Genomic DNA, 14,046 nt, shown 5'->3' on the forward strand with positions numbered 1-14,046 from the left:
GCACTGTTAGATTCTACAGCAAGAATCAAAAAGAAATAGAAAACCATAGTCCGTCATTCTCATTGGACTGTATTTTTTTGAGGAAAAAAATGAACATTTTTTCACAACTTACAGAGTAAAGCAGTTCACATTGACCCTACTGATGCTGAGAAAGCAAATTCAAAATAAGTATCAGAAAGCAACAGAAGAAAAAGCAGATTTGTCATGGATGACAGGTTGAAAATGGGAGAGACAGGGCATGAGGTATGGGTGAACTCTGTGTGCGTTCTTTGTAATGGAGCCTGAAGCAGTACAGTTAGCCCTCGGACAGGGAGCAAATGACCTCATTTGAGTCCTTTCTTTCACATTTTCTAAGCCTGGACCATATTTTTTCCAAGCCTCAGTTTCCCGCTTTGGCGCATACACTGAGTTGGCTCCAGTGTGAGGTGTGGGGATTTACGTCGGCAAGTGTGCTCTGTCAACTGTAAAGCCAGAGCTTTCCATCACCAAAAGGAACTGCAGGACCTGGCACATAATGGGTGATTAATAAATCTGACTCTAGTACTGGAGCTTGGGGCCGTTATGGTTTAAAGGCAAACATGAGGCAACTCCTGGCATCAAGATTTTCTCCTGTATTTCAAATGCTTCTTCCAAACCAAAGGCTCAGCAATTTTCACTCAGCATTACAAGGCCAAAAAGAAATCAGGCTGTAAATTGGCTTTGGACTTGGCTGGTTTTGTTTTGACTCTTGTTTGAAACACTGGTTTTTTTAAAAAAAAAAAAAAATGTTTCTAGCAGCTTTAATGTAAAAGCAGTGTAATTTTTTTTTTTTTTTTTTTTTTTTTGAGACAGAGTCTTGCTCAGTCGCCCAGGCTAGAGTGCAGTGGCACGATCTCGGCTCACTGCAAGTTCCACCTCCCAGGTTCACGCCATTCTCCTGCCTCAGCCTCCCCAATAGCTGGGACTACAGGCCCCCGCCACTACGTCCGGCTAATTTCTTTGTATTTTTAGTAGGGGTTTCACCATGTTAGCCAGGATGGTCTCAATCTCCTGACCTCGTGATCCACCTGTCTTGGCCTCCCAAAGTGCTGGGATTACAGATGTGAGCCACCGCGCCCAGCCAAAGCAGTGTAATTCTCTTTGTTTTTTTCTCTTATTATCATTATTATTACACTTTAAGTTCTAGGGTACATGTGCACAACATGCAGGTTTGTTACATATGTATACCTGTGCCATGTTGGTGTGCTGCACCCATCAACTCATCAGCATGCATCAACTCGTCATTTACATCAGGTAAAACTCCCAATGCCATCCCTCCCCCACTCCCCTCCCCATAATAGGCCCTGGTGTGTGATGTTCCCCTTCCCGAGTCCAAGTGATCTCATTGTTCAATTCCCACCTATGAGTGAGAACATGTGGTGTTTGGTTTTCTGTTCTTGCCATAGTTTGCTGAGAATGATGGTTTCCAGCTGCATTCATGTCCCTACAAAGGACACAAACTTATCCTTTTTTATGGCTGCATAGTATTCCATGGTGTATACGTGCCACATTTTCTTAATCCAGTCTGTCACTGATGGACATTTGGGTTGATTCCAAGTCTTTGCTATTGTGAATAGTGCTGCAATAAACATGCGTGTGCATGTGTCTTTATAGCAGCATGATTTATAATCCTTTGGGTATATACCCAGTATTGGAATGGCTGGGTCATATGGTATTTCTAGTTCTAGATCCTTGAGGAATCGCCATACTGTCTTCCACAATGGTTGAACTAGTTTACAATCCCACCAACAGTGTAAAAGTGTTCCCATTTCTCCACATCCTCTCCAGCACCTGTTGTTTCCTGACTTTTTAATGATCGCCATTCTAACTGGTGTGAGATGGTATCTCATTGTGGTATTGATCTGCATTTCTCTGATGGCCAGTGATGATGAGCATTTTTTCATGTGTCTGTTGGCTGTATGCATGTCTTCTTTTGAGAAATGTCTGTTCATATCCTTTGCCCACTTTTTCATGGGGTTGTTTGTTTTTTTCTTGTAAATTTGAGTTCTTTGTAGGTTCTGGATATTAGCCCTTTGTCAAATGGGTAGATTGCAAAAATTTTCTCCCATTCTGTAGGTTGCCTGTTCACTCTGATGGTAGTTTCTTTTGCTGTGCAGAAGCTCTTTAGTTTAATTAGATCCCATTTGTCAATTTTGGTTTTTGTTGCTGTTTCTTTTGGTGTTTTAGACATGAAGTCCTTGCCCATGTCTATGTCCTGAATGGTGTTCCCTAAGTTTTCTTCTAGGGTTTTTATGGTTTTAGGTCTAACATTTCAGTCTCTAATCCATCTTGAATTAATTTTTGTATAAGGAGTAAGGAAAGGATCCAGTTTCAGCTTTCATATGGCTAGCCAGTTTTCCCAGCACCATTTATTAAATAGGGAATCTTTTCCCCATTTCTTGTTTTTGTCAGGTTTGTCAAAGATCAGATGGTTGTAGATGTGTGGTGTTATTTCTGAGACCTCTCTTCTGTTCCATTGGTCTGTATATCTGTTTTGGTACCAGTACCATGCTGTTTTGGTTACTGTAGCCTTTGAAGTCAGGTAGCGTGATGCCTCCAGCTTTGTTCTTTTGACTTAGGATTGTCTTGGAGATGCGGGCTCTTTTTTGGTTCCATGTGAACTTTAAAGCAGTTTTTTCCAATTCTGTGAAGAAAGTCATTGGTAGCTTGATGAGGATGGCATTGAATCTATAAAATACCTTGGGCAGTATGGCCATTTTCACGATATTGATTCTTCCTATCCATGAGCATGGTATGTTCTTCCATTTGTTTGTGTCCTCTTTGATTTCACTGAGCAGTGGTTTGTAGTTCTCCTTGAAGAGGTCCTTTACATCCCTTGTAAGTTGGATTCCTAGGTATTTGATTCTCTTTGAAGCAATTGTGAATGGAAGTTCATTCCTGATTTGGCTCTCTGTTTGTCTGTTACTGGTGTATAAGAATGCTTGTGATTTTTGCACATTAATTTTGTATCCTGAGACTTTGCTGAAGTTGATTACCATCTTAAGGAGATTTTGGGCTGAGATGATGGGGTTTTCTAAATATACAATCATGTCATCTGCAAACAGGGACAATTTGACTTCTTCTTTTCCTAACTGAATACCCTTTATTTCTTTCTCTTTCCTGATTGCCCTAGCCAGAACTTCCAAAACTATGTTGAATAGTAGTGGTGAGAGAGGGCATCCCTGTCTTGTGCCAGTTTTCAAAGGGAATTTTTCCAGTTTTTGCCCATTCAGTATGATATTGCCTGTGGGTTTGTCATAAATAGCTCTTATTATTTTGAGATACGTTCCATCAATACCAAATTTATTGAGAGTTTTTAGCATGAAGGACTGTTGAATTTTGTTAAAGGCCTTTTCTGCATCAGCAGTGTAATTCTTAAGAACACAAGTATTTGGATTAAAATCCTAGTCTCACTATTTCCAAGCTCAGTGACCTTAGGCAAATAACCTTACCTCTCTAAACCTTAATCTCCTCATCTGAATAAGAAGGATTACAATTCCTTTTTCTGGACTGTTGTAAGGATTAAATGAGATAATATTTTGTATATAAAGTGTTTAGCCAGTCCTGGAACATAAGAAATGTCTGTAATAATAATAAAATTACTAGCAGTACCGTTGTTAACAATCATGCTAGGCAATTTCTTAGAGGTCTTCTCTTCCCAAATTTACTGTGGTCTTGACTGGAGTAACCTGAGCTCTAAGTTGAGCACAGTAAACACACAGCATATAAATTAAGGAGAAGGAATGTCATCAGTCCTCCTTTTAGGATAATCTCTTTGAAAGTTACATTCCTTCATATACACTTTCCCCCATCACGTATGGTCTTAGATGATTACCTTAAAGAATAAAATGGACAGAATGGGACTGGAATCACTGCCCCAAATTCCACAGCCACTAAAAAATCATGAGTATAAGATTAAATGTCACAGCCTATAATTTGTGAACATTTACAATGTCTACATTATCGATTTGACCATTCCTAACACCCGCCCCTATTCACTGGTCTTAGAATCTCATTTAACCACAGTATTAGAATTACACATTTAAACATTATACAGATAACAGACTATATATGAGTAGCAACATAAAGATAATTTGCCTCCCCTTTCCCAGGTTTGGAATGGAGAAACAAATCACAAAATTATTCTGATATACTTAATACAGAAGAAAGCAATTTGTCTCAGTGTTAATGATCACTTCCTTCTTAATGTTTTGCAGGTTTTTCTTTTTTCTTTTATTTCTTTGAGATGGAGCCTCACTCTGTCGCCAGGCTGGAGTGCAGTGGCGTGATCTCTGCTCACTGCAACCTCTGCCTCCCAGGTTCAAGCAATTCTCCTGCCTCAGCCTCCCAAGTAGCTGGGACTACAGGCACCCGCCACCACCCTCAGCTAATTTTTGTATTTTTAGTAGAGACGAGGTTTCACCATGTTGGCCAGGATTGTCTCGATCTCTTGACCTCGTGATCTGCCCGCCTCAGCCTCCCAAAGTGCTGGGATTACAGGCGTGAGCCACCGCGCCCAGCCAGGTTTTTCTATAAGACTTCATTTTCCTCTCTCACTCCTTTTTCTTTTTCTAAGAAGCAGATGCACATACTGTTTTTTCAAGAGCTAAGCTACATTGAGGCTTCCCTTCGAGAACCCACTTTTTACCCACACATCACGGAAAAATCAGGACCAGCTTTCAGGTGAGACCTGTAAAACCAAGATTTTGCCACAGTGCGCACAGATCAGATTCTCAAGCCACAGGGTCAGCACTGAAGTGGTAATGTGGGGAGAAGACAGTTTTGTTCTCCTCACTCTCTTGAGAATACAGTGGAGTGAGGAGGCTGAGGGAAGTCTCAAGGCAGGTCACTTCATTTCTGAAATCCGCAAGGCCCTCATGATGACCCTGGTAGCCTTCCAGAGCACAGCCGTTTCTGACATGCAGCCTGGTGTCTCACACATCCTCCAGGAGGGAACCTGTGGAGTGGAACAACTATAAAATAAACAGTACCAGAGAGATTCAATATGCTTGGTTCATTTATTTATTACAAAACAGAGTAGGACAGAGAGAGTAGCGTTTATACTCTTTTCTCCTCTGGTTATCATTTTCTTTGTTGTCATTTGCAAGCAAACCGACAGTGCTCAACAAAAAGCATCTTCTAACAAATGTTCTTTCCCTGAAATCAGTTTTGGGTGCATGCTGCTAACACTGTTCAATTTAGTGGCCTGAATGAGTCCAGTAGTTCAGGCTTGACATTTGCTTAGATCAAGGTTAGATTTGCATGACACCTACCTCATCTAGTTTTAAAACATTCATTCCCATAGAACTGGATACTCGGGGAGAAAGTAAGAGAGTTGCTGAGGAAATAACCATTGTCTTTTCTTTGCCACTATTGCTGGTGAACTCAGATTTAACATGCTAGCCTGCAGAGACAGTAGAACTGCGATGCTTCATGGATAGGCCCTCAACCACAGTGAGAGGCTGCCAGACACAGAGAAGTAAGGTATGGATGGATCAGTGCATACGCACCTCCCTGCTCTCCATCCCCCACCCAATTCATGCACATCGCCAGTACAGTAAAGACACTTACATGGCTTGTCCTAGTCAAAGCTAGGATGTGAAAGCAGATTCCACAATCCTCTCTCACATTTCTTACAGACATAACATAACGGACAAACTATTCACCCCTTCTAGTCAGAAGAGGATGTGGGTGAGGAGAGCTGTCTTCCTATATGAAAGTCAGTGCTTCCTCATGACTCCAGCAGACCACGACGGAGTCAGAGGGATGAGGGATGACTTTATGCTGCAGGCCAGATCCTGACCAAAAGCACATTCCTCTCTGAGAGCCCTCATGCCTCTTTCCTTATCCTTGCAGCTTGAAAGCAAACCCAAACCCCAACAGCCCCTTAAGGACTAACTTGCTAGTGGGATATGGACAACTTCTTACCCTCCACATTTCAGCTATATGTAGTCATTAAAATAACCATTATTTGCTTGATTTTCCCATAATAGAATTAATCTGTGTTCAATTTAGTCAGGCTAGTCCTGAAATTCATTTCTCACATCTACAATTCTGAGCATGTCAGGGAAGTGAGCTGTGATATAGTCATTCTAAAATAGCATAACAAAAAGGGAACATCTCCAAGCTGCTGCTCTTTGATATATTAGGATGACGGAGTCCAGAAGAAGCTCTCTTAACCGATCTCCACTTAATGGCTTCAGTAAATAAACTACACTCCCCTTCTGCTCTGTTCAACATCACACTAACTGAGGTGGAGGCACCTAAAGGCACAACATGTGACTCTCTGAGTTCCCATGGACTTTTGCTCCCACAAGCTGAAAAGTGAGCATGCCAAAATTCAGTTGCATTTGCTTCCAAACCTGATTATAATAGTTGTTCTTCTTACTATCATTAGATAATTTAATGTAATATTAAGTATAATTAAGAAATTTTAGTATAAAAAGGAAGGAGTAGTCATCTCTGTGAAAGTGACAGTGGGTGTTTTGTGAAGAGTCAATAACCATAACTCTCTAAAGCAGTGCTATCCAAGAGAAGTGAAATCCAAACCACTTAGGTAAATTTACATTCTCTAGTAGTCACATTTAGAAAGTAAAAAGAGGAGCCAGACATGTGACATGTGCCTGTAGTCCCAGCTACTTAGGAGGCTGAGGGGGGAGGATCACTCGAGCCCAGGAATTCAAAGTTACTAAGCTATGACTGTGCCATTGCACTCCAGCGTGGGCAACAGAGCAAGACCCTATCTCAAAAAAAAAGTACAATGGACCAGATAAAAATAATTTTAAGAATTTATTGTATTTTACTCAGCATATTCAAGCGTATAATCATATAAATTGAGATCTTTTATGTTCTTTGTCTGTACTAAATCTTGGAAATCCAGTGGGTGTTTTACATTTCTGCCATCCCTTGCTTTTGACTAGCCACATTTCAAATGCACAGTAAACGCATGTGGCACATGTCTACTATATTGGAGAGGGCAACTCTATAGAACTGCCATTTAATTAATAGAGACAACTGTTAGGAACGAAGGGAATTTTTTTTGTTTTCTGAGACAAGGTCTCTCTCTATCCCCAAGGCTGGAATGTAATGGAATAATCATGGTTCACTGCAGCCTCAACCTCCTAGGCTCAAGGGATGCTCCCACCTTAGCCTCCTGAGTAGCTGGGACCACAGGTGAATGACACCATGCTCAACTAATATATATATATAATTTTTGTAGATACAGTGTTTTCCTATGTTGCCTAACCTGGTAGAACTTTTTAATAGTTACTGTACTCAGAATGCATTGCAAGTGTCTATAAGCTCTCTTTCCACAATAAAGAAACTCAAATTGGAAATGTCAAATTTTTCATTGCGGATATGACTGAAACAAGAAAGAAAACCAGGAACTTGAGTCAATGAATGCAAAGTCAAAGAGGATCTTTGACTCTGCATTCAAAAATCTGACAAATGAATGTAGTTTAAAGTTAAATGGGTTTATGGTATATACAGGACTTTTTATTTTTTTATAAAATGATTCTCCATGTTAACATAACATTTTTGGTTAAACAAAAAACACTGTAACAACAACATTGGATAAAAGAGCATCTATTGTAATTGGAGTGCTTTTAAACTAATTAATTTTAATTGAATTCAACAAATGTTTACTGAGCGTCTTCTATTTGTGAACTTTTTTCCTGACCCTAAGGATTGCACAGATTACTAAAGGACGTAAGACAATAAAAAAAATTGCAACACAACACGTAAGAAACAAGTCAAATGATAGGGCAATTGTGTTTGATTGGAGAATCAGGAAATATCCCATGTTAAAAAAAAATACCTTTTGATATACAAGTCTTGAAGAATGAGTAGATTTTCATCATAGAGATGAATGAAAGAGGAATATTTTTAAATAGAGATTACAAGACTTTCCTGATGGACAACTTTCCTATCGTACTATCAGCACCTACTGTCACATGACCAAAAGATGTATAAGCTCTCGTGAGAAAGATGTGGGTATTTTAATTGCTCTCAACCTCAACATAGGCTAGAAAAGTTTGATGTTCAGTGTGGGAAGAACCAGTGGCCAATGGTTGTTTAGCATACACCTGAGTGCTCAGGGGAACCTCAGGAAAGAGGCAAAGGGAGTTGAGCTGGATCTGTTAGGAAAAGGATTCTCACAGAAAGTAGTTTATGAGATGAATGTTCCAGCAACTGTGTATATATTTTATCAGAACAAGGGGAAAGTAAGAGCACAAAGAGAGGCTGGGACAGTCTAAGTAGGGGCTAGTGCACTTAATTCGGAGTCAAAAGGTAAAGGTTCATCCACACATGCTACCTCTGTAAGCCTGGGCACATCACTCAGCCACTCTGAGCTTCAGTTTCCAATATCCCAGGAGTGCTATAGGGATTAAATGGACAAGCTAGGTGGACATCCTCAGCCAAATGTGAACACTACCCAGATTTTAGGTACTAGTTACTGTGATTATTATTATTACCATTAGAAAGGTTTTGCATTTATCCCTATGGAGGTAATAAAATCCTGGAATGCAGTGGAGGCAAAAAAGCATTGATAGGAGGAAACAGAGGAAAAATACGCTGAAGAGAAAAAGTCAAAGTTGGTCATTGATTGGATTGGTGGTGGCTGGGATCACAGAGCTAAGAATAAAAAATTTTTTTTTTCATTAATGACATAGCAAAGGAAATAAACTTCAGCATATGGGTTGTAGCCATCAAATGGCAGCCTTTTTCACTGAAGCCACCACTTGGATTGCGTTTTATATCCAAGTTAACTTTCCAATACCCTGCCCACCACTTCTATTAGCAATTCAAAATTTTATTTCTCTCCCTCCACACTGAAACTAAACTGCAGAACAGGAAAAAGCATGTGTGCTAAAAGTTATTGTCATTTATTAACTACTACTTTCAAGGCCAGAAATGACAAATAGAATGCTGAGCCACTGCTACTGGTAGAGAAAAAATATGCTCTTAAAATTGATAGGATGCACACCCACCATTCTCCTCATTGTCAGCCACCAATATATAAACTGTTGCCAAGTGAATACAGCCTACAACCACCAGTGGCCAGATATCGATTTCTCTTATAGTCAGCAGCAGTTGAAGTTATACACATGCGTGCATACACACACACTGCACGCGCACACACACACGGTACACTTTAAACCTTATAATCAAATTAATTATGTTTCTGTCAGAAAAAGTATTTTTATTTCTAGGACAACAGGACGAGAGTTTTTAAAAAATCTTTTAAATAGAACTAACTCTAAAATGATATTTCATTAAATTATTTAAAAGGAAGTATAACCACCCCGATCCTGCACTCATTTGTACAACAAAGTCTAGATTGGTACTAATCTTGTGACACTTGTCAATTCCCTGCAATATGCATCATCATGAGTAGATTCTTTAAGCTCAGAGTTAGAATAAGTAAATCATTCACAGGATGCTACAGATACCATGAAACATTATCTTCTCTGCAAATCCAATTGTATATATCTTTCAAGGTTGTTCATTGTTTTGAATTGTGTTGTCCAATTTTCCTCCATTAGAGTAGATAATGGAGCATGAACTACATTTGGTAAGATCTACGATCTAGGAGTAGGGCATACCCTAAGCAACATTATGACATAGAAAAAATGTCTTTAATATCCTTGGATCTCTCTTTTGACCATTTTCCTTACATATCTACCCACCCTCCTTCTCTGTGGCTTCTTTTGGGACTTCTTTCTCCAATGGTATCCCATAATCGAGATATTTCTTGTCTTACCCTGGAATAACAACATTTATATATCTTGTATTTTATTATTTAAAAGGCATGGTCTTCATTCATGAATGCTATACCAAAGAGAATTACCTCAGTGGTAATGTAAGGCTTTGTGGCTAGCCAAAGAGATTTTCCATATTCTTCAAATCATACCCTCTAACATCACACTCAGGGTGATGTGCAGGTAAAGGAAAATATGTCAAAACACCTGGTTAACTTCAAACAGCTCCATAAATGAAAGAAATCATTATTATTATTCTGCCTGCACAAAGGGTTAGTGGGGTGCTGGAGCTGGCTAATGCTGGTTTGCCAGAGCCACCTGTGTACATCTCTTCCTTTAGCTCCATTCAATGACATCAAGTTGGAGGTTTGAAATCACCCCCAGTGAAAATATTTACACCATGATAATTGGTAAATGCTACATATCAAGGCTTTTCCCTGTACCTCCTAGAGAGCCAGTTTACCAGCACACCATTGCATAAGATCATCTTTATGTAGAAAGAGATGGCATCTTGAATTTTTTTTTGATTTTTTGGCCCATCGAGTTGCCCTATTTTCCTGATTAGTCCTCCTCCCTTGCCAACACAACGTGAAAGGATTTGCCTATGCACATACATATCTCAAGTCACTGTAATAATTAGCTTAATCATGGCTTTTCTGTTCACTGGCATATGCTCAGAACCTACACTGCCTAACACATAGAAGGTGAAAATATTGGCCGGGCTCGGTGGCTCAAGCCTGTAATCCCAGCACTTTGGGAGGCCGAGACGGGTGGATCACGAGGTCAGGAGATCGAGACCATCCTGGCTAACACGGTGAAACCCCGTCTCTACTAAAAAAAAAAAAATACAAAAAACTAGCCGGGCGAGATGGCGGGCGCCTGTAGTCCCAGCTACTCGGGAGGCTGAGGCAGGAGAATGGCGTAAACCCCGGAGGCGGAGCTTGCAGTGAGCTGAGATCCGGCCACTGCACTCCAGCCCGGGCGACACAGCGAGACTCCGTCTCAAAAAAAAAAAAAAAAAAAGAAGGTGAAAATATTAATTGATTAAATGAGCACACAGACATCCCACATCTACAATTGTGTGTGAACAGACACACAGACACATACACCCACTGAGTCTGAGTTAACATGAGACAGCTATTTATAAAAAACCCTTCAGTAGTAAAGGGCCATTTTATTTTCTATGTTAGAATATTTACTTGGTTTATTGCCAATGGCCTAAAACTCCTGGAGAAGCAACTGTTAACAACAGACAGGATCAAAAGCTATTTAAATATTGCAGAAAACATGTATGGTACTTTTAAGTTTTATTATCCTCTTAGGAAAAAGACTAATTTTTGAAGTGCAAATCATCCAAAACAAATCTTTTTAAGTCCCCAAGATGCACCAATATGCTTAATGGGCAAAACTGCCTCATATCATCACTGCTTCCAACCTCAGAGTCACCAGCTCTCTCCTTCCTTTTGCTCAAACAACCTTCTCACCGTCTGTTCACTCTTCAGTCAGACCCCACAGAAACCACCCTGTCAAAGGTCACCAATGACTTTCCAAATGGCAATCTCCAGGCCATTTCTCAGGTTTTTAAATCCCTCTGCTGCATTTGACACTGTTGTCTTCTGCTGAGTCTCATTCTGGCCACGTTCAATTTCCCCCAGCCTGCCAGTATGTGTCAGCGCCCCTCCCTGGAGTTCCTCCAGTCCCGCCCCACAGCTCCTGGCTCTCACTTTCCCTTGCCCTTTGACTCCTGACCTCTTGGTGTCCTGCACACTTTGGCTACTATTCCCCTACCTCACTCACAGGATTGTCACATCCCTGTCACAAAGAAGGCTCTTACCTATGTAGCACATAATGAACACAAATTTCATGCCCACACATACACCCAGGTGCACACATGCATGCAGAGGTACGTGCGTGTGCATACAAATATATATTGACACATCCATTATCTCACTTCTTAGCCCTCATCTGTGTGTGTGGACTTCCCCTTCTGCCTTTCAGCATGTCTGGCTCTTCACCGCAATTCCCCTCCTTGCCGCTAGGGGACAAACTGTGCCTCAGTCTCAGACTGATGTTGAAAAAGTCCTCAGTTAAATTCTCCCCTCCCCTTAATTTAGGTGAGATTCCACTCACCTAAATTAGTTACAGGTCCCGCCCCATCTTCTCTTCCCTTAAAGGCAGAGGTGCCTCAGGCGCTGTCTTTGACTTTCTCTGGTCGCTATCCCAAGGTTATCACTTTATCTCATAGAAACCCATGGCTTCAACTATCCCCTACACATATTCCTATTCCCCAAAAGCAAACCTAGAGAAGACCTGAATTAAACCTCTAGTTGTAGCTTCCACTGACACTGAAATCTCAATATGCCCCAATTCAACCTTTTTATCTTCTCCCTCAAACATATTTTACTTTGCATAAATGATCCTAGACCCTGATTACTCCTGTGAGAACTACTAAATGTACTTGTGATTCTCCCCCTTCTCTCTCACCAACTTCCATTCATTTGCTGAATTCTGAAGATTCTCCCTCTGCAAGAGTTCTCACCTCTGTCTCTGCATTACCACTGCCTACTGCCACAGTTCAGGCATTGGGCATTTCTCACGTGAACCATCACAATGAAATGATAACTGACCACACCACGATGAGCCTTTCTCCCTCAACGCAGCTGCCATACTCAACTGCTAGACTTGTCCTTCTAAGCCCAGTATGAGGCTGTATGTCAATCTTTGTATTTTCCACTGCCGACAACAATGTCTGCACAAGATTACCAGCAGACTGCCTACATCCGAATCATCCAGGAGGCTGGCTTACAATGCAGATTTCTAAGCTCCACTTCAAGCCAGCTGAATCAAATCAGTAGGTCCCAGAAATCTACATGTTCAGCCAAGTCCCTTTATAAGCCTTCAGCCCATTACAACCGGAGAGGCACTGGCATAGAGCTTCCTCTGTAGGGCATTTAAAGTCTTTCACTATCTGGCCCCTGCTTACCTTTTAATCTGATTTTCGCCTATCCCCTCACCCATGCCCTCATTCTCCACATTTGCCCTGTGCCTTTGGGTGTTTCTCTCCCTGAAATGCCCTCTGCCTTTTGTTGCCAAATCTTACTAAAGCTTAGCCCTAAATTCACATACTCTGTGGCATCGTCTGTGATGCCTCTGGTTATATCCAGTTCCTAGCTCTTCAGGACCTCTGTTGCCCTCAATAAAACAGGATTTGTTCAGCTGGTGAGTAACTCCATGAGAACACAGGTTTTGATCAATAAGAGTTTTATTACTTGGTGCAAGTAAGGAGGACACTGGGAGTGTTCTCCAAAGCAGCGTCTCCCGGAGGGAAGGGAACAGGAGGGTTTTATGGGGCAATGGAGAAGGGAGAGGGTGCATCATGACAGGTAGAGGAGGGGTCCCAGTTGCACAGACATGGTGAGTCATCATGCCAGCGCATGGGTCACATGTCATGGTAAGGCAGGTATAGTGCCTCCCAGGGTGGAGACTTTGGCATGGTAATGAGGAAAGTTCACTCAGGTTCATCTAGAAGTTGCCAGGATCCGTCAGGACCTGGTTTAAACCAACAAGGTGACTGTACTCCACACAGGCTGCAGGGCAGGAGGCTGTAAAACAGACTGACTGCTCACGTTGATTAGATTCCTATCATCCCTGGAGACCTTCCCTGTCTGTTTATACTCTTATATACTTTCTAACGGTGTATCTCCATGCATTATAGTAACTGTTTTAGTACCCCTTTCCTTTTTGGCCAAATACCTCTTAAGGGCAAGAACCAAGTTTTACTCATCCTTTTACCCCAGTAAATGACACATAGTAAGCGCTCAATAAAATGATGTTTGAATGAATGACTGCATAAATATTGTCTTCCACCACTGGAATTCAAACATCAGACTCCATAGATAGCAGCATTTAGAAAAACACTTACATCTAACCATAATGGTTCTGACAGGTTCCTGATAACTCTGGAAGTGTTATACATTCCGTCAGACTGAAAGGACCCAAATTTCATTTCTGAAATTCAGAGGACATCACAAGGAGGCAGTTCCATTTAAATTTCTCTTTCTAATTAAGGGCATAGACACAGATTCAGTTAGTTTGTACTGAAAGAGCCATTCATAGAATAGCCAACAGCTAAAGCCTAATTCTCAGACTAATGAGTAACTAAAGATATTTTTGAAAAAGCTGAATGTCGAGGATATGACAGGGACACCAGAAAAACAAGGCTGTGGATGGCACTTGCCACCTGTCATCTGTCCAACAGGTGACG

At 41.0% G+C, this 14,046-nt stretch overlaps 1 long non-coding RNA gene across 6 annotated transcripts in view; it reads right to left on the reverse strand.

Annotated features, from left to right (window-relative positions):
- Positions 1-14,046, reverse strand: part of LOC139358989 (uncharacterized) — a 226,661-nt gene that overhangs the window by 87,071 nt on the left and 125,544 nt on the right. For 3 of the 6 annotated variants that reach the window (XR_011614499.1, XR_011614498.1, XR_011614505.1), the window contains one exon: positions 4,741-4,975. The exons of the other annotated variants lie outside the window; for them this stretch is intronic. This is a non-coding gene — a long non-coding RNA (uncharacterized lncRNA). The remainder of the gene's footprint in view (positions 1-4,740; positions 4,976-14,046) is intronic. 6 annotated transcript variants of the gene reach the window in all.

The sequence above is a fragment of the Macaca nemestrina genome, chromosome 1, assembly GCF_043159975.1.
Source record: "Macaca nemestrina isolate mMacNem1 chromosome 1, mMacNem.hap1, whole genome shotgun sequence".
Taxonomy (NCBI): Eukaryota; Metazoa; Chordata; class Mammalia; order Primates; family Cercopithecidae; genus Macaca; species Macaca nemestrina.